Here is a 25,759-nt window from a genome sequence, read left to right on the forward strand (position 1 = left end):
ATTCATTACTATATCACAATTTAAAAAAATAATTTAGTAATTGATAGAATATTAGTTTCTTTTATGAGTTTAACTATTTTTACATGTAATGAATTTGAAAACCCAGTTACAGTAAATGATTCAGAGAACTCACCAGATGTCAAAAAGGTATGGAAAAGATCAATGCATTGCACTGGACACAGCCTCCAGAAAGACAGAGGTCCTCTGTGTTGACCATCATGTCTTGAACTTGTAGACGTATACTCTCATATAGTAGGAGCTCAATAAAGATTAGTTTCATGACCACATGAATCAACGAATGAACCATGAAAGGCCTGTCAAGACAGGACTGATGAGGGGATTTAGCATACAGAAGTGGCCTTTTTACTCAGAAGTCAACACAGAGAGAATAGTCAAGCAGGCATGTCCAATGTGTCCCATAGAAAATATATCACATGCCTTCCAAGTTAGGTATGAATAGGGCTCAATACAAAATCATAAACTTACATAAAACATTGTGAGTCTTTTGGCAATTACTTTTACTTGATATTGCAGTTCTCAAAATGTAAACTTTGTAGACAATGATAACATGCCATGATGTCAAAAGTTGGCTAACCCTGATAGAGCTGCCAATGAGGGCTTGTGTTGATTCTTAGTCAGAGGCCCAGGTCGGTCTTCCTGTTTTAAAGAACTATGTCCTCTTTAATCCTGTCAAAAAGAGAAAGAAAGTCACTCAATGTTCTAATGATGAATTGCCACATACCTACTGCAAACTCGGCGATATCAACCAGTTTTATTGTATGCATGGGTTCTGCTGGGTAGGAATTCACATACAGACAGTTGAGATGGCTGGATAATGTCCCTGTTCTACAATGTGTCTCAAGTAAGGAGATTTAAGTAGCTGTATGAATGCATGGTTGGGGATGGAGATCATCTGGATCCTTCTTTACTAACATGCCTGTGCTTAGTCATGGTTGATCTAAAGACTTAGCTCACCCAGTACAATTGGCCAGAACATCTAAACAAGGCTTCCCTTGAATGCTTGGCTTTCTCTTAGCATAACAGAAGTATTACTTCTGAAAGGAGCATCCTTAAATGGAATAATTAGAGGATAAGCATTTCAAGAGATGTAGAGGAATATTCTTGATAGTATATGGCCTATTCTTGGACTTCACAGACATAACATGCTTCAACGATATTCTTAGTCAAAAATATTCCCAAGACTGTGTGAATCATGAGGAAGAGGATCACGTCTCCATCTCTAAATAATAATTTAAAGGTTTTTTCCCTTAAGAAGTTAAAGGTGTTTTATTTTAAAGCCAGCACAATTGTGTTGAGGTAAGAGGTGTCAAAGGCAAATTACCCATGTATTTGAAATCCTCCTGGAACTTGCCTTGAGTGAGTTGGACCTTCATCGAATGCAGATGAAGCTCTGGATGTTTGATATCGACTCAGTTCAAGAATGATTCATGTATTGTTGCTGCCACATCCAAAGGATGAAATGGAAGGGAAGACAACTGAAATATTAATCTATGGAGGCCTGTCTTTTCATGGGTTCTTATAAATTATACAAAGCAAGTTACTGGTTTTAAGTGGATTAGCTGCCCATCATGTAGGCAAGGTCATGGCCCTGTGCTCTAGCTAAGGAAGATTGTTTCCCTCTAGTTTAAATGATAATATATCTACAGAAACGTTGAACTTAAACACAAGTAGTCAAGCTGGAATCTTTTATTGGGAAACCAAATGCATTTCCTTAGAATGAGGCACAGAAATAATTTTTTAAATTCTGGAGATCTAAAGTCAGAATTGAAAAATAAGACAAAATTTCAGTCTATTATTATGAATAAAATTTAAACCTAACTGGTGTCTAAAATTCTCTAGACTAGAGGGAAAATCACTGGTATTAATAACTTCATAGTTGTCTAACCAGGTCATTCAAGATTATCCAATGATTGGCATAATGCCTTTATTATCATTTCTTTCATAAGAGTATGACCACATTTTTATATTTAAAGAGTTCCTTTAAATTTGAGGGGAGAGGAAACTTACCATTTATTATGCCATTTTATCTTCATAATTACACCTTAAGATGGGAGAGGAAGTCAAATTACCTCACAAATAAAGAAAATAAGGCACTAAGAGATTTAATGAATTATCCTCAGCTAATCAATAAATTATTTTCAGACCAGATCTCAACATCCTCAATCTGGTCTCGAGGTGAGTAGACAGTACTCATCTTGCAACATAACCAAGTGAATTAGGTCCATATTAAAGAAGCTTCCAGTTTCTTCTTAGGTATACTCTTCCAAAGGCTACAGCCCAAAGGATGAGAAAATAGAGTCCTCAAATTTTGATCCGAGTAAGCTTGCTTCTCTAAGTCTACTAAGCTTATTGAAATCTTCTGGGCTTGTGACTCTCCAGAGATGCTGTTAACTAGAACAATAGGTAGTTGTCAAGCTGAGAGTTTGAGAGTGACCATAGATGCCTTCTTGCACACTGCTTTTTGCTATTGTCAACTAATCCCCAGACTTACATTTCATGATTTAGTTACTTGCACCAGACTTTCATCTATATGGGCTATGCTTTTCTGAATTTTTAAAATTTTTGCCTTCTTCCTTCTGTGTTAGTTGCTCTTCTGTTGTTTTGATAAAACATTATTTACACACACACACACACACACACACACACACACACACACACACACACATCTTATAGAAGAGTTAATTTGAGCCTGCAATTCTAGAGATGTCATAGTCCTTGATGACAGCAAAGAGACAGGGACACAAGTGACAGGCATTCACATTTTCAACTATAAACAGGAAGAAGAGAAATGCAACTGAAGGTAGATTGGAGATTTAAACGTTCAAAGCCCACCACAAATAATGTACTTCCTTTAGTAAGGCCACCTGTCCTAAACTACTCTCAGTGTCACCAACCAGAGACCATGTGTTCAAATGCCCAAGACTACGGGAGACATTTTTATTTAACCCACCATATCCTTCACATCTAATTCATCATCAGATTCTCTCTGATATTTATAAACAAGCTCCTCAGCCCTGCATATACTGGGAAATGTTTAACAACAACAACAACAACAACAACAACAACAACAGCAGCAGCAGCAGCAGCAGCAGCAGCAGCAAAACGAAAACAAAAGTCAACCATACAACAACAGCAAAACCACAAAGCCAACAATTTGCCATTCCTCCCATTTGAAACATTTGCCAGTCCCTGCTCTGTAAACAGAGAAACTAGGGACATGTTTGAATCTGAAGCCGGGAAATGTGCACAGTTCACCTTTGCAAGGAAGCTCAGTCAGCTCTGACCTACTGCAGATGCACTCTGCCTCTCCTCTCGCGCCTTGTCATTAGTTGATTACCGTACCCAGTAAATCAGTTTCTGGTAGGGATTGTGCAACATCTTTCCAGTTGGTCTGTTTCCCTCTTTCCTTAAAATCCTGTCTCATATATCATATCATCTGCCACTCCCCACCTACTTATCGCCCAGCAACCAAACAATTTTCCAAACCAGACATCTGATAATATTTTCTTGGTTCTTGACACCCAAACCTGATTCGTTGGCACAGTACAAATCTCAAGATGTTACTCAAGTTCCTTCAAGGTCTAGAGTGGTGGTTCTCAATGCTGGCTGCACCTTATAACTATCAAAGGAGTCTATCTTTTTTTAAACACTTTCATTTGCTCGTTGTGCAGTTTTGGCATTAATCGTGATTTCATAAAATATTGCATCCAAATATAATATCGTGATTACTGAGAATTTTTAAGTTTGTTTTCTTTTTAAAAATTTATTTATTTGTTTATTTTTACACTCTAGGTTTTATTCCCCTTCCATTCCGTCCCCCAACTGTTCCACATCCCATACCTCCTCCCCAAACCCCTGCCATTCTCTATAAGGATGTTCCCACCCCACCGACTCCACCAGACCTCTAAACTTCCTGGAGCCTCCATTCTCTTGAGGGTTAGGTGCATCTTCTCTGACTGAACCTAGACTCAGGAGTCTCTGCTGTATATGTGTCGGGGCCTCATCTCAACTGCTGTATGCTGCCTGGTTGGTGATCCAGTGTCTGAGAGATCTCAGGGGTCCAGGTTAATTGAGACTGCTGGTCCTCCTATAGGGTCGCCCTCCTCCTCAGCTTCTTCCAGCTTTTCCCTAATTCAACCAGCTTCTCTTCATTGGTTGGGTGCACATATCTGCATCCAATTCAGCTGCTTTTTGGGTCTTTTGGAGAGCAGTCATGGTAGGGTCCCTTTTTGTGAACACTCCATAGCTTCAGTAACGGTGTCAGGTCTTGGGGCCTCCCCTTGAGTTGAAACCACTTTTGGGCCTGTCGCTGGACCTTCTTTTCCTTAGGCCCTTCTCCATTTCCATCTGTGCATTTCTTTCAGACAGGGAGAATTATGGGTCAGAGCTTTGACTGTGGGATAGCAACCCCGTCCCTCACTTGATGCCCTGTTTTTCTGCTGGAGGTGGGTTCAATAAGTTCCCTCTCCCCACTGTAGGGCCTTTCATCTAGGGTCCGTCCTTTAAGTCCTGAGGGTCTCTCACTTCCCAGGTCTCTGGTACATTCTAGAGCATCCTCCCAACCTTATTTCTCGGAGGTGGCCTGTTTTCATTCTGTCTGCTGGCCCTCCGGGCTTCAGCCCTTTTCCCCCCTCCCAATACCAGATCATGTTCTCTTCTAGCCCCAGCCCCTTGAGCTCCCCTGTCCCTCCCTCCCTGCTTGTGGTGAGTTTGTTTTCTTAAAACGTTTTTATATGTTTGAGTGTTTCTGGCTGAACGTGTGCATGTATTCCACACACATGCAGTACCCCTGGCGGTCAGAAGGGGGCATCAGATGCCCTGGAGTTGGAGTTACAAACAGCTGTGAACCGCCCCTTTGAGTGTGCGGAACTGAACCCAGGATCTCTAGGAAAGTAGCAAATGTTCTTAACCACTGAGCAACCACTGCGGCACAATTACTGAATTTTGGGATATGCTCAAGGCAAGCGCCTCGCTGCGTTTCCTCCATGCTATCTGAAGACTTTATTTTTAAAATTCTTATGTCAGCACAGCATCCCCCATTCATTTCAACAGAACCTCTGAAAGTGAAAACAAGCCCCAGAATTTTCCACGCACCTTATTATTTCTAGGATTCTAATGCCCAGTGAACTTTGAAAGCTAGTGTCAAGTTTTCTTGACTTTCCGGATTCATCTCTCACCATGCACTCCCAACATTAACCAGTAGACCCTGGGATGAACACTTCCATCCCCAGAAACTTATTATTTGCTGTGACTCTGATGACTCTTCTTTTGCTCCCATTTGAAAAAAAAATGTAGTCTTCATTCTAGATTTCCTCAAAGATGCTTTGCTGGATGTTCCCATCCCCCATCATCCATCACTCATTGGATTTGTCATCTACTGCTGGGTAACACATTCTCACAAACCTAACAACTTCGAGCAACGTAACATTGTTTGTCTCATGGGGCATGGGGTCAGGAGCCTGGGTACAGCTTTAGTTTCGTTCTTTACCTCAGAGTCTTTCTTGGGGCAGCAACCATATTGTTAGCTAGGCCTTAGGTCTCATATGCATATGAGACCCTGCCTCTTCTGTCCTTTTGTCGTAAAGTAAGGAAGGACTTGAGGTTAGAAGGTATTGTAGGCATCTGCCTCTATCCCTTCATCTCTATGTCTGCCTCTCTGCCATGTGTTACTAAGGATTGGAATCCTACAAAAACAATTTCCCTAACTACTTTGCCAGGAGACTTTCAGATAGTGTTTGCTAATTGGAAGAACTGTTGGGTATTGGGAAGGTGAAAAGAAGATAGAAAAAATTTTTTTCTTTTCTTCTTTTTTCTGTTTCTGGGGCATCTTAATCAGTATTGCTTATCTCCAGGCTCCAGCGACTTGTGCCATTCAGAAAGGCCTCTGGAGTGACTTGTGCGATTCAGAAAGGTCTCTGGAGTGACTTGTGCGAATTAGAAAGGCCTCTGGAATTTTTTGGCGATGGCTCAGTTCCAACCCTGTCAAATGTTCCAGGAATGTCAGTGGTAAGTGGATTCTGGCTCTTGTGACCTGCCTCCTGCTCTGTAGCTCAAGCTTAGGGGTGTCTATGACTTCCTGCAATTAGTCACTAATCTCTGGGTTACCTCATGTCACAGGTTAGGTTCTCAGGAAGCTGACACTGAGCTGGAGTTTGGCAGGTCGGCTATTTATTAAGGCTTAGCATTTGTGAGTATAACTGGGATGCAGGGCTGTGAAAGCCTTAGCCAACCCCACAGGGAGATGGAGAGTAGATAGGGCCCATCAGTTACCTGGCAGTGGGCCAAGAGACTGTCCCAAAAGAGCATGGCTTTGGGCAAGATGTTGTTCAAAAGCTGAGGCAGGCCCTGAAGACTGCTGACAGCTCGAGGCTGTTTGCCTGCAGAACTCCCAGCAGGTGGGACAACAAGACTTTCCTCAGCATGTCCCTTCTCCCAGCCCTTTGAACACATTTATAATCAATTCCACGTGCCTGGTTCCTTCTTTTTTTTTTTGAAATAGCTGGAGCACTTTATACTGCCTTGGCTGAACATGAACACGTACGGAAAGCACAGTGCCACCTATGAAATGGGAAGGTCATTTCTCATTTATCATACAAAGCTTGCAGAGAGAAGGTGCAAAGGAAAGCTCCGGCAGAGAGAAGGAGGCATCTCAGAAAGAGAGAACAGGGCCAAAAGACAGGCAGCAGGCTGGCCGGCTCATGCCCTCCACACACCCACAAGCATCATTGTTGAGACAGGCAGCAATGGAGGGATCTAGAAACACTAAGATACATGGGTGAACTCTAAGCCCGGAGAAGATGTGTTGTTTCTAGTTTCCTAGTGAAAGGTACAAGTTACTCAGAGGGAACAGTAGTATCATGATAGTATACCATACTCCCGTAAAGGTACCTGAAGGAAGGAAGGAGAAGAGGGGGGCAACAAACCAAACCAGCCAGATTATTTAGAAGTGTTCCCAGGCACTCCATCCTGATGCTCACAGGGGCTGGGAAGCTTGGAGTTACTTAGCTAGGCTACCACAGGAATATAGCACTCTGTTTATCAGGAAGAAGAGTGGAGAATAGATATTCAGTAAGCAATTGCCAGCATGGGCTACAGATGAGGATAATGAATTTAAAACTGAGTATTTTTTTGTCTGCCAAAAACCCAGAGTTCCCATTGTTATGGCTCTCCCCTTGATTTTTTGAAGAGGGTATTCATGGGTGAAATTCCAAATCCAAACCCACTGCTCTTAATTATTTTTCCTTTATGAATTTTGACTGTAGAATAAAAGATACTTAGATGAAAATTAGTGCCAAAATTGGCTAATCTAGATTGAATTGTTGAAGAGAAAAGACAAAGAGACAATCCACTATCCAGGTGGCCTTCCTTCTTGCAGTTCCATAAAGAGGGCTTTGGCATTGGGGGTAGTAGCCATCTTCAAGTGTGCCGTGGTGCATTATGGGACTCTATAGCCTTCACTTTCATCTCTTGTCCTTATTCACTTGACTGTATTCCAGTCATCCTGATGGGCTTACTTGGCCCATCTCAAAGCTGCTGCCAGCTGCATCGCTACTCAGTCTTGTATCTCTACTCAGTCTCGTATCCATCTTTTCGGGCTCCATTCAAACACTCAAGTTTCTAGCATTCCTTTCAATTGGATCTCACCCTTCTCCCCTGAGCACCCAGACAACCTTAGTGATACTACTCCATTAGGACAAGCAGTATGACTAGATCATAATATGGGCATGTGCTTGATTTCATTAAGTCAAGGTCTTTGCCCTATTTATCACTATAAGGCCAGGCCCAAGGACAACACCTGGTAAATATTTAAACTACTCATTATCGGTTTGTTGGGAGAACACAGGATGAATAAATATTATAATTAATGGTTATACGGTGAACGAACAAACATATACTAAAAGAAATGGGGGGTGGGAGTGGGAAAGGGCCAGCAAGATGGTTCAGCAGGAAAAGGTGCTTGCTGCCAAGTGTAATGACCTGAATTTTCTCCCCAGGATCCACACAGTAGAAGAAAAGAATCTATTTTAGCAAGTTTTCCTCTGGCCTTCACGTGTGTGCTATGCTTATGTGAAAACACACACACACACACACACACACACACACACAGCACATAAATGAAATAAAAGAGAAGTGAAGAAGGAAAAGAGGAAAGGGTTTAGGGACAGCAAAGAAGAGAGAAGGAAGGAAGGAATAAGGGGAGGGAGGGAGAGAGGAAGGGAGGGAAAGACAGAGAGAAAGGAAAGTATGAATGAGTGACCCTGCGGCTCACTCTGGGTGAGCATCCCCTGGCACCAGCACTGACAGCTTTCCAGGGTGGATAACACACACTCAGCAGTCCTCACACCTTCTCTTTGTCAGATCCTCCCTGACAGGAGCCCTTTCTTGTCACTGCTCATTATCTTCTCTGTATCCGAGGTGCCTTCTCTCCTCTTCCCCACAGATAAAGAAGGGAATCCAACTTAGCAGGCTCAGCGTGACCATGGGGGAAGAGCAAGCCCTGACTGCCTGCAATCCGGACAGACTCAGCAGCAGCTGCAGTGCAATGACTGAGACAGGTCTCTCTGAGGTAGACAAAGACAGGAGGGCCTGGTGACTTGTCATTTAACAGGAGGAAGGCCCTGTTTTTGCACAAGAGAAGCAGACGATAAGGCCACAAATGCAAAACCAAAAAGCTGTATTGGCCAAACAACAAGAATTGTTTAAAGTTAAAAAAAAAATGCAACAAACTAAGCAAGCCACTAACAAAATAGGCAGACAGATAACAAAGCCATGTCACCTTAACGGGAAAAAAAGCTGGCTTGACTTAGGGGTGAGCTTATCTTTTCAAAGACTATATCTGCTTTCAGCAGGTTTTATACAAATATAAGGGCAAGCCAAAACTCTTTGATTCCAATAATAATTCCTCTCTCTCTCTCTCTCTCTCTCTCTCTCTCTCTCTCTCTCTCTCTCTCTCTCTCTCTCTCTCTCTGTGAGTGTGTGTCTGTCTGTCACTCTGTCACTGTCTGTTTCTCCCTCCCACCTTCCCCTCCCTCCCTCTCCTTCCTACCTTCCCCTCCCTCCCTCTCCCTCCCACCTTCCCCTCCTCCCTCTCCCTTTCTCTTCCCTCCCCCTCTTTCACTCTCTCTTTCTTTTTCCTCTCTGCTCCCAAACCCCTGCTTCCATCCTCTCATAATCCATGCTTCCTCTCACTATGCACTACTCTTATATGATCCTTGGCCACTGGGCAAGGCCCCCAGTTCTAAGTGTCCTCTCCCCGATGTTGTCCTTTGATCTGGAAGGAAGTAGCAATCACAGTTCCCAGAAAGAAAGGCCCTCTTCAGAGCAAGGTACTACATTTCCTGTCCTATCGTACCTAGGGCTAAAATCAGATTATTTGGGGACAGAAGACATTTCATCTCAAAGCATTTAACAGACAGTAACTAAGGCACTCTCCCTGGTGCCAGAAGTACTTCCTGCTATTCTGAAGGTGTAGCAGAGTTCCTAGCTCCTTAGTTAAGATGAAAAGAAGAGCAGAACAAAGCAAAACCTACCTACCATACTTAATTGGTATTCTTTGTGTAAGTCCTATATCATAGAAAGGTACCTCCTTATCAGATCCCAAATGCAAGTCACACCTTCTATTTCAGTCTTGACGTGAACAGAAATAATTATTTCCACCCATTTCTCCTTCCAGCTAACAGAAAGGTGACATGAAGGAGAGCGCTTCTATACCGAGATGAAGAAAGATATAAACCAGAATCTCAACTAAACAGTAGACGAAGATACTAATGCACAAATGACACAAGGGTGGGAACCAGGTCCGCTCCTTAAACAGGAGGGTGTGTCTATAGCACACTGACCTCTGAGTGCCTGGGAGAAAGCAGAGTTGTTGAGATTGAGATTTAGGAGATTCTGTGTGTATGTGTGCCTTTGGAAGACAGAGGAGACAGGAACCAATAATGTATGAGAGCGTACCCTAAGCCATCACTTAGAAAGTCATCCAGTCACATGCTAATTCCAGAAGGCATCATCACACAATGTTGAGGGTAAAATGGGTTCCATTTATTTTTAGAGTCATTTATTTTATGTGTTTTGCATATATATATATATATATATATATATATATATCTCCCATGTGAATGCCTGGTGATCAAGAGGGAGATCTAATACCCTGGAACCAAAGTTACAGATCATTATGAGCTACCATGAGGGTACCAGGAACGAGCCCCAAACAAGCTATACTTTTTCATATATTGCTTATTTATTCACTCTTTACATCCCAATCGTAGCTCCCTTTCCCCTTCTCCTCTCAGTCCCAGCCTACCACCTTTCCCCACCTCTTCCCTCCCTCTTCCTCAAAGAAGGGTAACCCCACACTCACCCCATACCATACCAACCCATCCTGAAACATCAAGTTGAAGCAAGACTAAGTGGCTCCTCGCCCACTGAGGGCAGACAAGCCAGCCCAGACAGGGGAAAGGAATCTAAAGGCAGGCAGCAGAATTAAAGGAATTTGGAGTCATTAGAGACAGTCCTTGCTCCACTTGTTAGGGGACTCACATAAAGACCAAGGTACATATCTATTACATATTTGCAGGGGCCCTAGGCCCATACCATGCATATTCTTTGATTGGTGGTTCAGTCTCTGTGAGCCCCCCCTGGGCCCAGGTTAGTTGACTCTGTAGGTCTTCTTGTGGTGTCCTTAACCCCTCTGGCTTGCTCAATTCTATCCCCTACTTTTCCGTAAGACTCCCTATACTCCACCTAATGTTTGGCTGTGAGTCTCTGGATCCATTTACTGTTGGATAAAGCCTCTCAGATGACAGTTATGCTAGGCTCCTGTCTGAAATCATAGCAGAGTATCAGTAATAATGTCAGGGGTTAACTCCCTCCCAGGGGATTAATCTCAAGATGGGCCAGTCATTGGTTGGTTATTCCCTTAATCTCTGCTCCTTCTTTATCTCTACACATCTTGTAGGCAGGGCAAATTTTGGGTCGAAGGTTTTGTTTGTGGGTTTGTGTCCCCTTCCCTCCACTGGAAGTCCTGCCTAGATACAGGAGGTGGCCACTTCAGTTTCCATATCCCCTGTTAGTTGGGGTCTCAGTTATGGTCACCCCATATCCTCCCAGGAGCCTCCCCCAACCCAGATCTCCAGTTTGTCCTAGAGATGCCACCCCGCCGATTTCCTTTCTCTCTCCCAGCCCTCTCCTCCCACCTCTACTCTCCCCACACCTGATCCCCACATCGTTCCACTCCCTATCGTCTCTCCCACACAGGTCCCCCCCTCCATTCACTTCCGATGTCTGTTTTATTTCCCCTTCTGTGTGAGATTCAAGCATCCTCCTTTGGGCCCTCCGTGTTACTTAGCTTCTTTGGGTCTGTGCATTGTAGCATGGTTACCTTGGATTTTATGGCTAATATCACTTATAAGTGGTTATGCACCATGTATGTCACTTTGGGTCTGCACAGAGGGGTAATATCCAAAATATATGAAGAACTCAAGAAATTAGACACCAACAAATCAAAAAAAACCAATTAAAATATGGTGCAGTGTTAAGCAAATTCTCAACAGAGGAATCTCTAATAGCTGAGACGCTTTTAAAGAAATGTTCACCATCCTTAGTCACCAGGGCAGTGCAAATCAAAAGGACTCTGCGAGTCCATCTTACATCCCTCAGAATGGCTAAGGCCAAAACCTTAAGTGACAGCAGCAAGGGAAACACTCCTCCATGGCTGGTGGGAGTGCAAACTTGTACAACCAGTTTGGAAATCGATTTGGCCATTTCTTAGAAAATTGAGAATAGTTCACCTCAAAACCAAGTTATACCACTCCTGGGCACCTACCTAAAAGATGCTCCACTATGCCACAGGGACACTTGCTCAAAGCTACTTTATTCACAGTAGCTTTATTCATAATGCTCCAAAGCTGGAAACAACCCAGATGCCCCTCAACTGAATAATGAATAAAGAAAATGCAGTACAGCTACACAATGGAATATGATTCAGCTATTAAAAACAAGGACATCATGTATTTTGGCACACAAATGGATGGAACTAGAAGAGAGAGGCAACTCATTCCCAATTCATTTGAATAGTCTGCATTTTACTTGAGTCATCTACTCACATGTTTATGGAGGCTGAGAAACCCTATGATGCGTGATCTGTTAGCTAGAAGCCCAAGGAGAGCCAATGGTATAGTCGTAGTTCAAACCCAAAGGCCTGAGACCCAGGGCAGCCAATGATATAACTCCTGTTCTGAGTCTGAAGGCCCAAGACCTTAGAGCACATATGTCTAAGATGAGAGAAAATGGATATTCTGGCCAAAGTACACAGTTCATCCTTTCTCCATTTTGGGGTTTCTATTTGGACCCCTTATGGGTTATCTGACACTTGTTCACAGAGGAACAGCCTCTGCTTAAGGACTGGAGGCTGCACAGCCACAAAAGCATCTCCTTCAGGAGGATCTAATTCAGGACTGACTGAGAAACCAAGGGTTGCTGACGCAGACAATACCAACCAATCAGGAACTATTGTTAAGAAGAGATGCTTTCTTGGGACCGACGGGGCACGGGTGGAGGGTATTAAAGGAGCTTGCAGCACATTCAGTGGAGTTTACTGTGGCATTCCTCACCTGCTCCCAATCTGTTTTGTTGATTCTGCACCACATCACCTCCAACCCCCAAGGGCAGGTACGGTTGGGCATCAAGTAGTGCAGACCACAGGCGGCAGTTGACATGGGTGATGGCAACCTTCTTCACACAGTCCTATTGTAGACATACCCCCACAGAGGCACTCAACACTCTTTACCAGTTATCTGGGCATCCATGAGCTCATTCAAATTAATATATAAAACTAACCATTGCAACAGGTATCCAAGGGTATGCAATTTTTACACGTATAAGGAGACATAAAACTTGTCAGTCATTAGAACAAAAGTAAGCCATCATAAAAGACTAATGGCTTCACAGACAAGGGTCAGAGAAAGAAACCCACTTCCTGGTCCCCAAAACCTTTTCATTTCTGCCTCCACTCTTCATGTCCTTGGGTTCAGGGAGACAATTTCCCATTCTTCCCATGCCTGCTTCTTGCTCTTAGATAGTTAAATTAGATTTCTTATATGCTCCAAAGTCCACACATTGTACTTCCATTGCCTCTATCAAATTCAGTGGCTTCTACATCAGTCTTCTACTGCTGTCCAAAAAATTTGCCACAATATTTAGCAAATTAGTCTTTGAGGATTAGGAACCTAGGTATGACCTAACTGGCCCTCTGATTGCGTATCTCTCATAAGCCTGCACTCACAGTGTTACTTGAGTCATAGTTCCATCTGAAGACAAAACTTAGGGAAAGTATTCTAAGTTCATTCAGTGGCTGCCTTCAGAATTCAAAAGTCCACTTTTTAGTTCATTCACTCATTTTTAACCTTTCTGTGCTGTTATCTCATGATGTGGTAGTTGGCTACTCCAAAGCAAGTAATGTTAAGAGAGCGTGAGAAGTGTCTAGAATAGAAACCATAATTTTTGATTTTTAGTGAACCCAATCTTGGAATTCATAGCCTACCACTTCTGCCATATTTTGTTGATTATAAGTGAGTCACTAGGGCTAGCATACCATCAAGAGAGAAAGAATTTCACAGTGGCATGAATATCACATTCCAGGGCTTTGGGGAAGAGAGTGTCCTTAGAGACCACTTGTCACAACTTCCTGTGTCAGATTAACACTCAAAATTCACTGAATGTATATTTATAGCAGGTATGCTATATTTTCTGTACCCTTTCGGTCTTTGTTTCTGGACATCATCTGATGAACAGAGAATCTGAAGCCCTCCCTCTTTCTAGCAAGTGCTTATATCAATACTAAGGACAAAACTTATCAGGAGCTTGCACATCCCTTGGAAATAGATACTATTCCTATACTTTGCAGTGAATGGCATAGCATGCCAATAAAGATACCATTGGTGACTGACTAGATCTATAATGATACAGAAGAGGGAGTTCTAGTATGACATCCTGGCATCTCTGCTCTAATTATGACTGATTTAATCACTTTGACCTTGGGCAAGCAAAAGCTTCATAGGGCCCCAGTCTCTCCTTTACCTTAAAACACAGAGATTAGACCAAACACCACCACAACAGTATGTTCTAAAGAATTACTTTGTATTTAAATTTTGCTTGGAGTGGCATATCAGACACTTCCAGTGGCCCTTCCCATTCCTTTGGCCCATTTTTAACGTCTGCCACATCTGTGGTGGGCACTCTCTTCATGCTGACCATTCCTTCCTATCTCTGGGTCTTCTCTAATCAGATGGGAGTTTGCCTGTTCTGTGTACTTGCACAGCTTACAAAAGGGAGGGCATTTGTACCTGCAGAGACAATCCTTAACCATGGTCAGATGACAGATAGTGAATAAAGGTCTCCTGTTCTTCCAGTGGATTCTACAAAGCATCCTCTGTTCTTCCTTGATAACTAAGGCCACTCATCCTATTAAGGTCTAGTTCTCCCCTGTCTCTCTCTTTTCCTTGACCCTTTTCCTACATTCCTTCATTTGGATCTACCTCTCCAGTTATTCACCCTTTTCCCATGACTTCATGGTACTATATTTTCCTTTAAAGAGAACCAAAACTAAGACAGGGAACTATTTCATTCTCTGTTGGGTCTCTTCCATTAAACCCAAATAATGAGGAAACTTGGATGAAAAAAGGCAATGTGTGTGATCTGAACACAATCCCAGACAGACAGAAGAGCCTGGTCCTTCCGGTCCTGTATGCCAGGTTCAGTTAAGAAGCTGTCTAACTGCAGAGAAACCCTCGAAAGAGCCAGGCACCATTGCCTCTTGCAAGTAACCCGGAGCAGCTACAGATAAAGTAGATTGGGATCCAGAGTTCCCAGTCCTGAGTTGTCCTGGGCTACACTGGGCATGTGAGAATTTCCAGTGACGTACAAAATATCCTGGAGAATATCCATGAGGCCAGACATTAACAAAAGAGCTTGATAGAGAGATTTGCCACCGTGGAGCAAAAATGGATCCTACAGCCAAGTGAACTGATTTGGCCACCTGAACCGACTAGTTTGAAGTCATGGCTATTGACTGAGTGGCTGGTCAGTAGCAAACAGGGAGCTGAGATAGTAAGGAGGATCACACATCTCTGGGAGAGGACAGCACAGGTTCATTCCAGTCAACAACATGAACTTTAGCAGTTGGCAGTTACCAGGCATTGTAAATATCAGTTGCCATGGAGACATGAGGACTCCCAAAAGGAAACAGCAGCACCCTTAAAGAACCCTTTCTTTCATCACTATGAGATGTAGCATGCTCCTTCCCCATACTCAAGTCACAAAAGGGAAAAAAATTAGGGGAAAAAAACAAGAGGAACTGACCATTGAAAGGAAAAGATAGCAGATTTCTAAAAGGAATTATTTAAATTATTAAAATGGATCACAGTTGACAGACCAGACCAAGTTTAATCTCTCTCTCTCTCTCTCTCTCTCTCTCTCTCTCTCTCTCTCTCTCTCTCTGTCTGTCTCTCTTTCTGTGTGTGTCTGTGTGTGTGTGTTGTGTGTGTGTCTGTGTGTTTGTGTGTGTGTGTCTGTGTGTGTGTGTGTGTGTCTGTGTGTGTGTGTGTGTGTGTCTGTGTGTGTCTGTGTGTGTCTGTGTGTGTGTGTGTGTCTGTGTGTTTGTGTGTGTCTGTGTGTCTGTGTAGGTATATGCATATACATGTCTGATTTAGGAAATTACTTTTCATAAATGTATGGAACCTGGAGGTATCTTTAATTTTTTTCTAGGTGTCGATGGGGCAGGAAATAAGACTTCTTTATCAAAGAAAGGTCTCACTATGGAGATTTTTCTAGATTTCTGAGCTGGGAACACAATCCCTGCTCAGGGCAGGTTCATTTAAGCTAGGAATCCACACACAGCAAGTGTACTGCCAGTGTCTGGTTTAACTTGGAAGGCAGATGTCAGGGGCCTTAATACACTCAGCAAAAACTGTGAAAGAAGGATTGGGGTGGAGATGGTAGCATTTATTCATTTCATCTCCTTGGGCAGTCTTTTTCCCAGCCTTCCTCGGTTGTATCAATACTACCTGTGTCTCCCTCATTTTCCCCAGCCTCCACTGGGATGTCTCTTCTGCTGGTGACAGTTGCCGAGAGTTCCCCAGGGCAGGTCAAAGTATGATTTGTTTTTCAAGCTCTACCCACTTATTGATCTCCTGTCTAAGAAATGTCAGCAGCAGCCGGGAGCTCTCCCAGCTAAGGCACTTAACTTGGAAATCTGGGGTATTTGCCCATGTAAAATCCTTCCACTTCTACCTGTCTGGCTTTAGAACTATCCCCACCCCCACCTTGAGAAAAGTCTTCTAAGATGAAATGGCGAGACTCAAATACTGACGGGCTTTGAACCTTGGGTTGGGAACCAGATTTAAATTGGGCAAAAGACGTAAGCTCAGAGGCAGTGCTCCTCACTTCCTGTCTTCCCGCCCCTTCTAGTTGTCTTGTTCCTGAGAGCAGGTGGGAAATTTTTCCAGAAGAGTTTGACCAGGGCGGATGCCCAGGGGGTTCAGGAGTCAGAAACTAGAGCTCTGGTCCAGGCTCCGGACAGAAGTAATGACCTGTTATTCTCATGCCATCTCCTCACCTCACACCCCTATCTCCATGCAATTTAAATGCAGGGCTGTAAAGAGGGCGGGGAAGAGAAAGAGATTGTGTGTTTAGTGGTTAAACCTTTTAAAGTTTAAGTGCATAAACAGGGCCTTCTCCGTATCTGTCTATAGCAATTCCCCTGACAGTTACAGCAAAATTACAGAAACTGGGTCGTTTATATAACCCTTTGTATTGTCAAAGCACATTAAACGTCTGCCTCTCTGCACCCTGCTGAGCTGTCTTCAGCTGTCAGCTCCCCATACTGCAGCTCCACACACTGAGGGTAAAGGACTCTGGCAATGCGCACGTGGGGAATACCGGACCCTCAGGTGCAACAAATTTTTAAAAAGGAGATTTTAATTTCCTCTGCATATGAGCAGCCCACAGTTTTAGAATATCCCGGCTTCTCTGAATCTCAGCCAGATGCTTAGACACCTGGCTAGTGGGCTTTTTCCTCCCCAGTGGGCAAACCACAATACCTGTCTTTCCTTTTGGATAAGGTTGAAAGGGCTCATTCATTCATTCATTTAAAGGAGAATTATTGGATGTCTTTGAAACTACTAGTACTTTGAAGAATATGGATTAGTTGCTGGTTTTGTTTTACTAATTAATTTAGCATACAAAGTGATGAGTTTTATTGATACATGTGTGTATGCTATATGTGTATATATATATATGTATATGTATGTGTATGTGGTATGTGTGTGTATGTATGTGTATGTGTATGTGTATGGTATGTGTGTATATGTATGTGTATGTGTATGCTATGTGTGTATATGTATGTGTATGTGTATGTGTATGTGTATGTGTATGTGTATATGTATATGTATATGTATATGTATATGTATATGTATATGTATGTGTATGTGTATGTGTATATGTATATGTATATGTATATGTATATGTATGTGTATGTGTATATGTATATGTATATGTATATGTATATGTATGTGTATGTGTATGTGTATATGTATATGTATATGTATATGTATATGTATATGTATGTGTATGTGTATATGTATGTGTATGCACATATACTTTATTCTTGTCCCCCCACTCACATCCCTCCTCCCTTTTCCTGGTCCCCTTCATCCATCAATGTCCATAGTGTCCTTCACTCTGCTTACATACATACATCTCATACATCTCTTGCCCCCTTAAGCCTCCTCTCTTCCTTTTATGATCCTCTTTCTAATTGTGTGTGTGAGTGTGTGTGTGTGTGTGTGTGTGTGTGTGTGTAGAGTAGGGAGAGGAGAAGAAAGGGTCTTTATTAACTCCATATTCCAATTTTAAGCCAACAAGTTAGATACTACTATCACGGTGGTTTTATAGCAAGGAAAGTGAGGCATAGAGCAGCCCAGTGGGTGCTGTGGTTTGCTGCCAAGGTGTTTCCATTCGAATTGGAGCACTGGTTCTCTCAGTTGCTGGGGGTATTAACAAAGGGACAAGTCACATTTGATGCCCCTCCCAAAACTGACCTCAGGAGATTGATTTAAGGACAAAGTGAGGCAACATTACAGTGGTTCACTGATTCACTTAGATTCAGAGCAATTCGCTAGGGCCACCTTCAGTCTTGAGAGCCTAGGGAATTGAATAAAGCCCATTTATTGAAAGAAACTCTTTAGTAAACCTCTTACATTTTTGACTCTGGCCCCACTATCACTTGCCATGTGACCTTGACAAGTTGGGTATTACTTCCTTCCCTAGCTCTGGCGGGATCCCAGAAAACACTCTTGGCAATACAGGTAGAGATGGAGAGAGAGCTGCCGATGCAGATCAAGAGGAGTGGAAGCTATGGTTACAGATAGAAGATGGAGAGGGAGCGGCAGATTCAGACGGAGATAGAGATGGGGAGAGAAGTGGAAGGAGAGGTACTAATGAAGCCAGGCATGCAGTTGCAGTGAGAGGTGGAGTGTGTTTCCTGGGATATCACCTGAAGCAGAGGGGGAAGAAAACCAAACTTGTCACAGTCACATGGGTACTGGTGGTGGAGGTAGTTTTCACCTCACTACTCAGCTCTCCCTTATTTCTCGAGAAGTTTCTCCCTGCCATTGTGGTGACTGGCCCTTTATTCATATTTCTTGAGTCACTTAATCCTTCAGCCCTGAAGGTATCATGACTTTCAGTTTGACACAGGGGGGGGTCTCAAGACCCAATAAGTTCAGCAAGACTGACTTGTTTTGCAGCTCCAGTCTCATCTCAAGCCCAGACATTGCTTCAGCCCTGTGTGGGAAATGTAGAATTTTTCAGAGGTACTACTTCTATTTAACGGATTCCTTACATTTCCTGGAGCAGGCAACACTTTCCTTATCTCTCTTGTTGGATGTGTATCAGGAAGGTAACTGCTAGAATAAAAACAGGGGTGCTAACTGGAAGATGCCCCTCCTGTGATGTGATTTGTGGAGCTGTGAGGATTTTCCAAAATTGGAAATGTCCCTTATTCACCAGCAACACCTAAAATTCCATTTTTTTTTTTGAGACAGGTTCTCACTCTCTATCCCTGGATGGCCTAGGACTCACTATGTAGACTAAGCTGGCTTTGAACTTACAGAAATCTATATGCATTAGCCTCTTTAGTGCTAGAATTAAACCATATACTACCACACCCAACTCTATGTTTTTTTAAAGCTAAGTATCCATGCATATCATCCCACTTCACACAGGCATTCACCAAAGATAAGAAGAATCATAATTCTTATGCTTATATCTGAATGCGCAAAGACGCTTTACTTATTTCAAGCCTGGAAATAATCCAAGTGTCCATCAACAACTGAATTGCTAACTAGTTGTGCCATATCAATATTTTTCAGAAATAAAAAATAAATTGATAACTGTCTCAACATGGATGAATTCCAAAATCGTTGAACAAAATAGCTAGCTGCAAAGGGTCCATGCTTTATGACTGGCACTTAGCTGAAGCTCTTGAACAGGTGAAGCTAATCTATGTTGATGCAGGACAGTGTGGGCTAGAAAGTAGAAAAGAGAACTTTCTAGAGAGGTGGATGTTTTCCATATCTTATTGGGAAAATGATTACATGGGTGTACCTACTTGTCAAAATTCATCAAAATGAACAATTAAAATGGCTACATTTTGTTGTGCATGATTTATACATATCTAAAACTGATTTTTAAGAATAGATTGCAAACACAATAAAGAAGACATTCTTAGCAAGACTGTACATGCACGCCATTGCAAACCCACTTGTGTTTTCAGGGACAGGAAGGCCTTAAATGTTTCTTCTTTCACAAGTGTGCATACACTTACTGAACTCAAGCACACAGGAAACAAAGCGAACATCCAAAATAACCATTGTTAGCTGCGTATTTAGCAGATAGCTTGCTTACTAGAATTCTGCCTCCCTTGGGGGTTAAATTCTTACGGAAAGATTCTAAAATAGTATAGTAACCAATCTTTCACTATGAATGGTAAAGAAGGACTGAGGGCCAGTTCTAACACCAGACTGCCTCACCTGCTTTGCCAGGAAGATGGTGGAGAAGCCACACAATTCCCTCAGATGTCTGTGACTTAATGCAGGTTTGAAATTACAATCCTGTCACGCTTGTTTAATGCACTACAATGCAGTGAAATCCTATTATCTGTCATCTATTAACTGTGCTGACAGATGCAGATGGAACTGTGGACAACAGCACACATACCTCACTCCCTTGGGAACCAGGGAGCTTGGAAAATTCTGTCTCAGCAAAAGTTTCCATGAGCAATCATCTCAGCCTCCAGATGCAAGCGGGGATGCAATGCGTTGTGTTCAGTAGCACCTGGTAGAGGGAAGCATGTGAGTGGGCCTGGGTGTGCACGTGCATGTACCAACAGGAGCTAGGGCAGCAGTCTGTGAGATATTTCAGAAACTAGCAGCAGCAGCAGCAGCAGCAGCAGCAGCAGCAGCAGCAGCAGCAGCAGCACTTGGGAAGTTGAAATACTGCAACCTATGAGTCAATCCAAGCAGAAAGCTTTCGGTTTCTAATTCTGTACCTGTTGTTTCCAACACCTTGCAACAAGTCAATCTGTGCAGACGCTCACACTCTTGGTATTTCTCATATTCAGTTCTAGTAGGGTGCAGGATCAGCAGGGGTCTGATCCATTTATTTCTTTGAGAAGACCCCTGATCGTCACTGATTATTTTTGCAAACACTCAGGAATTTTCAGTGTCCACATTCATAAACATTCAATTAAAAAAAAGCTCATCTGGGCTGACAATTCATTTTTCCTTCTACAGGCAAAGTTGACCTACGCCCCCAAACAACAACAACAACAACAACAACAACAACCAAACCAAACAAACAAAGAGGCATGAGAAGTCCTCATTTTAGTTGTTAGTCAGGGTTATTCAAGAGACTCTTAAAGCAAATCGACAAATGTTATTGCCCCTGGTTCCTTCCAAGAAGTGAAAGGCATAGCCTTATTCCTGAAGATGCCATGCACTTCAGAAGCAGGGCCCAGAGGACTCAGAGTTGGAACTGACCTGCATGCCTTTCCCCCTGAGAACTAGCTTTCATGGAACTAGAAGGTACTCTGCAATATTTCAAATGAGAGAAGCAACCAACACTTTTACCCAGCTATGATGCCTATGAAACACAACAAAGACAAACATGGCATGATAACCTTAAGGGTATAGGCGGAGTGGCATGCATACTTTGGTGGTAAGCCCTCTACCTGGACTCAAGAGTTGCTTAACAAAAGAAATCATGCCTAGGACTGGAAACCTAGCCAACTACCCATGGCCAGTTAGGTCTTGGATCTTGGAGGAGAACCTATAACCTCTACTTTATTAAATCAACATAATCCCCAATCTAAATATTTATTCTTATGTGCACATATAAGTGTAGTTCTCTCCTCTCATCTTTTTGTCTCCTAGTAATGTCAGAAGCTACACCAATATTTGTCTTTTTTATGCCTAAACATGAGTAGAGGACAACAACATTACACATGCCAAAGTGGACAGGGATAGGGATAGGATAGCCCAGGAAGCTTCAACCCTACAGAAAGAACTACGGGCAACTGAAGATGCTGAGCGTGAGAGAAATAGTCTTCCCCAGGGAAGCATATACCAATTGGTTGTCCAATACCAAATGGTCAGCCCTGAATACAAATAAGACACAAATCACATTATACAGACTGAGCAGGTTATATTTCAGAATATATGTATATATTTATAAATATAGTCACATGACAATAATTAATGAAAAAAGAGGTCATTCATTTGAAAGAAAGCAAGGAGGAGTATCTGGGATGGTTTGGAAGGAAGAAAGGAAGGAAAGCCTGATTCAATTATAATCTCAAATATAAAATAAAAGCCTCAATCAGTTTTTGGCTGTGGTTCTTCAACATCTATTTATCAAGCATCTACTTCATGCTAGATCCTGATTATATAGCCAGAAACAAGACAGAAAATCCACATCTTCTCGAAAGGCTGTATTTTAAATCATCAATGAATAAATTACATAATGTGTTTGATAATACAGTGAGGGAAATGTAATACAGGGAGAGGCAGAAATTGGCCTCAGATTTAGAGAATATGTTGGGCACATTCTGAGTGAAAAGAATGCTGTTGAGCAAAGGCTTAAAGAGGTGGAAGGAGTCACCTCTATAACATCTGGGAAGACAGACACAAAGAGGAAGACCAGCTTACACAGAGGTGATAGAAAAGGAATGTGCTGGAGTAGTAAAGAAGCAGCAAGAAGTCCATATCCCAGTACTAACTCACCAAGAGAAACCACAACTATGGGGGTCAGATTGTCAAGGTCCTTGTAGACAGTCATAAGATTTGGTCTTTGACTTGAGTGAGGTCGAAGCTTTGAGAAGAAAGTGGATTTGTTCTGACTCAGATTTCGAATGTGTCTCTGGCTGCTATGCTGAGAACATGCTGTCCCGCTGGGTCAGAAGCAGGAAAACTAGTTTGGAACATTTTAATTTTCAGACATTCAATAGCTATTCAACTGAAATGCCAAGTGGGGATTTGAATGTACAAATCTGGCTGGAGATTAAAAACTTGGAAGATACCGGCATATATACGATGCCTACAGTCATGAGAGTGGATTGAATTATTACAAAGGTTGGGATTGGAGACAGAGAACAGTAGCCAGAGAACACACACCTAGTTTTCTCTGACATTAAACGGTTAAGATGTTCTCTTGAATACAAAAATCTCTTCAGTCATTTTTTTTCTTGTAAAATAATGTCCAGATTGAAACCACACTAAATTATCTTAAGATGACAGTAATCATGGTGATAGCTGACAGTGGTGTCATTTATTTTATGCTTTACACCTGCCTAGTCACAGAAAATAAAGAAAAAACGATTTGGAATAGCAGCATAGAAATCTTAGGAATCCAAACATGGTATCTGCAGATTCGTGGATTTATATCAGTTCGTTTTTTATTCTTTCCATTTTGCTTGGTGAGAACCTCTACCATTGTCATCACCAGGGACCAGCAGAGCAGGACCAATGGTAACAGTAAAGTAGTTCCTTTCTGACATTCCTAATACCCTAGATCTTTTTTTTCCTCAAGAGATGCTAGCACATCTGTCCTCCTACATCACTGTGTCGTTCACCATCCTGAAAAGTTCTTAGTACTTTTTGTCAATCCTCTTCAAGCTACATATCTGCATTCCATACACTTTGAAAATTCAACTAAGAAATAGATCACTGCCTAGGTCCCAGGCAGCATACTGGATGACTCATAACCAGAACACTTCTGATGTATACTACAAAGGCGTTAAAATTTGAACTCCTTTAGGAATGAGGCCAGGAGATTGTGGATAGTACCTTCCAGCCTGAACTTAACTAGATGAGGTATCTTTCAAAATAAAGCTATCATTATCACTCTAATACTCTAATAATTTAATACATAAAAATATCCAGAGTAGAAACCCAAGTTACTTATCATACGCATGACCATTAAAATGTCAACATGCAGGGGGCTGGAGAGATGGCTCAATGGTTGAGAGTACTGATTGCTTTTCCACAGGTCATGAGTTCAGTTCCCAGCAAGCACATGGTGGCTAATAACCATCAGTAATGGAATTCTGACATATATAAAACAAATACGCCTGTTTTAAAAGTTTAAAATGTTTTTCAACATGAATGGGAAGAGACAATAACACCAATGATGGGGGAGTGCATTTGTTTGAATTATCTGACAAATGTTTTGGAAAAAAGAAAGTTCAAACAATCATAAATACTCCTGTAATAGATTACAAGTGGAGACTCTAAAGATCAGGGGAAGCTTTGTTTTACTTTTGAGATAAGGTGCTCTGTGTTTGAGGATGGCCTAAAAGTGGAAATGTAACAAAACCTGGCATGGACCATACCACTGTGTCTCAGCCTCCCAAGTGCTAGGATGTGCATCCCAAACACAACAGTCAATAGAAGTTCTTCAATGGAACATTAAAAGAATTTTAAAATTTAAGAAATTAACCTAATGTTATAAGAAAGAGTCAGTAAATATGAAGACAGACCAACTACCAATCTGAATAACAGGCTTTAAAAAGACGAATAGGACAGATCATGGAAACAAATTAAACAGAGACATAGAGGAACTAACAGAAGTTATGAACCAAATGGACTTAACAGATATTTATAGAACATTTCATCCTAAAACAAAAGAATAAAACTTCTCTTCACCTCAGGGTACCTTCTCAAAAATTGACCATATAATTGGTCATAAAACAGACCTCAACAGATAATGAAGATTGAAATAATCCCAAATATTCTATCAGATCACCACAGACTAAAGCTGGTCTTCAATAACAACAACAACAACAACAACAAAAAAAAACAACACAGAAATCCCACATAAACATTGAAGTTGAACAACGCCTTTCCAATGATAACTTGGTCAAGGAAGAAATAAGGAAAAGAAATTAAAGACTTCTTAGAATTTAATGAAAATGAAGGCACAACATACTCCAACCTTATGGAAGTAGTCCAAAGGAAAACTCATAGCACTGAAGTGCCTCCAAAGAGAAACAGGAGAGAGCATATACTTGCAGCTTGACAGCACACCTAAAAGCTCTAAAACAAAAAGAAACAAATACACCTAAGAGGAGTAGAAGTCAGAAAATAATCAAACTCATTGCTGAAATCAACCAAGTAGAAACAAAAAGGATCATCCAAAGAATCAACAGAACCAAAAGTTGGTTCTTTGAGAAAATCAACAAGATAGATAAACCCTTAGCCAGACTGACCAGAGGGAACAGAGGCAGTATCCAAATTAACAAAATCAGAAATGAAAAGGGAGACATAACAACAGAGACTGAGGAAATTCAGAACATCATCAGATCTTAGTACAAAAGCCTATACTCCAAAAAAAAAAAAAAACTGGAAAATCTGGAGGAAATGAACAATTTTCTAGACAAATACCAGGTACCAAAGTTAAATCAGGATCACATAAACCATCTAAAAATCCCCATAACTCCTAAAGCAATTGAAGCAGTTATTAAAAGTCTCCCAACCGAAAGGAGCCCAGGACCAGATGGGTTTAGTGCAGAATTCTCAGACCTTCATAGAAGACCTCATATATACCAACAGAGGGAGCTCTAACCAATTCCGTCTATGAAGCCACAATTATGCTTATACCTAAACCACACAAAGACCCAACAAAGAAAGAGAACTTCAGACCAATTTCCCTTATGAATATCGACACAAAAAGAACTCAATAAAATTCTTGCAAACTGGATCCAAGAACACATCAAAACGATCATCCATCATGAAGTAGGCTTCATCCCAGATATGCAGGGATGGTTCAATATATGGAAATCCATCATTGTAATCCACTATATAAACAAACTCAAAGAAAAAACCACATGATCATTTCATTAGGTCTGAGAAAGCATTTGACAAAATTCAACACTTCTTCGATGCAAGTCCTGGAAGGATCAGAATTTAAGGCCCATACCTAAACATAGTAAAAAGCAATATACTGCAAACCAACAGCCAACATTAAAATGAAAATGAAGAGAAACTTGAACAATCCCACTAAAATCAAGTGACTAGACAAGGCTGCCCTCCCTACTTTATTCAATATAAATGCAAGTCCCTAGCAGATAATAGACATGAAAGGAGGTCAAGTGATACAAATTGGAAAGGAATAGATCAAAATATCA

The 25,759-nt window shown here is 41.8% G+C and overlaps 1 long non-coding RNA gene across 1 annotated transcript in view; it reads right to left on the reverse strand.

The window, feature by feature from the left end:
- Window positions 1-1,334: 1,334 nt before the first annotated feature.
- LOC116888981 overlaps window positions 1,335-25,759 on the reverse strand; it is a 36,359-nt gene continuing 11,934 nt past the window's right edge. Inside the window, exons 2-3 of the long non-coding RNA XR_004386357.1 lie at window positions 2,029-2,062; window positions 1,335-1,459 (exon numbers count right to left, since the gene is read on the reverse strand). This is a non-coding gene — a long non-coding RNA (uncharacterized LOC116888981). The remainder of the gene's footprint in view (window positions 1,460-2,028; window positions 2,063-25,759) is intronic.

Source organism: Rattus rattus, chromosome X (genome assembly GCF_011064425.1).
Source record: "Rattus rattus isolate New Zealand chromosome X, Rrattus_CSIRO_v1, whole genome shotgun sequence".
Taxonomy (NCBI): Eukaryota; Metazoa; Chordata; class Mammalia; order Rodentia; family Muridae; genus Rattus; species Rattus rattus.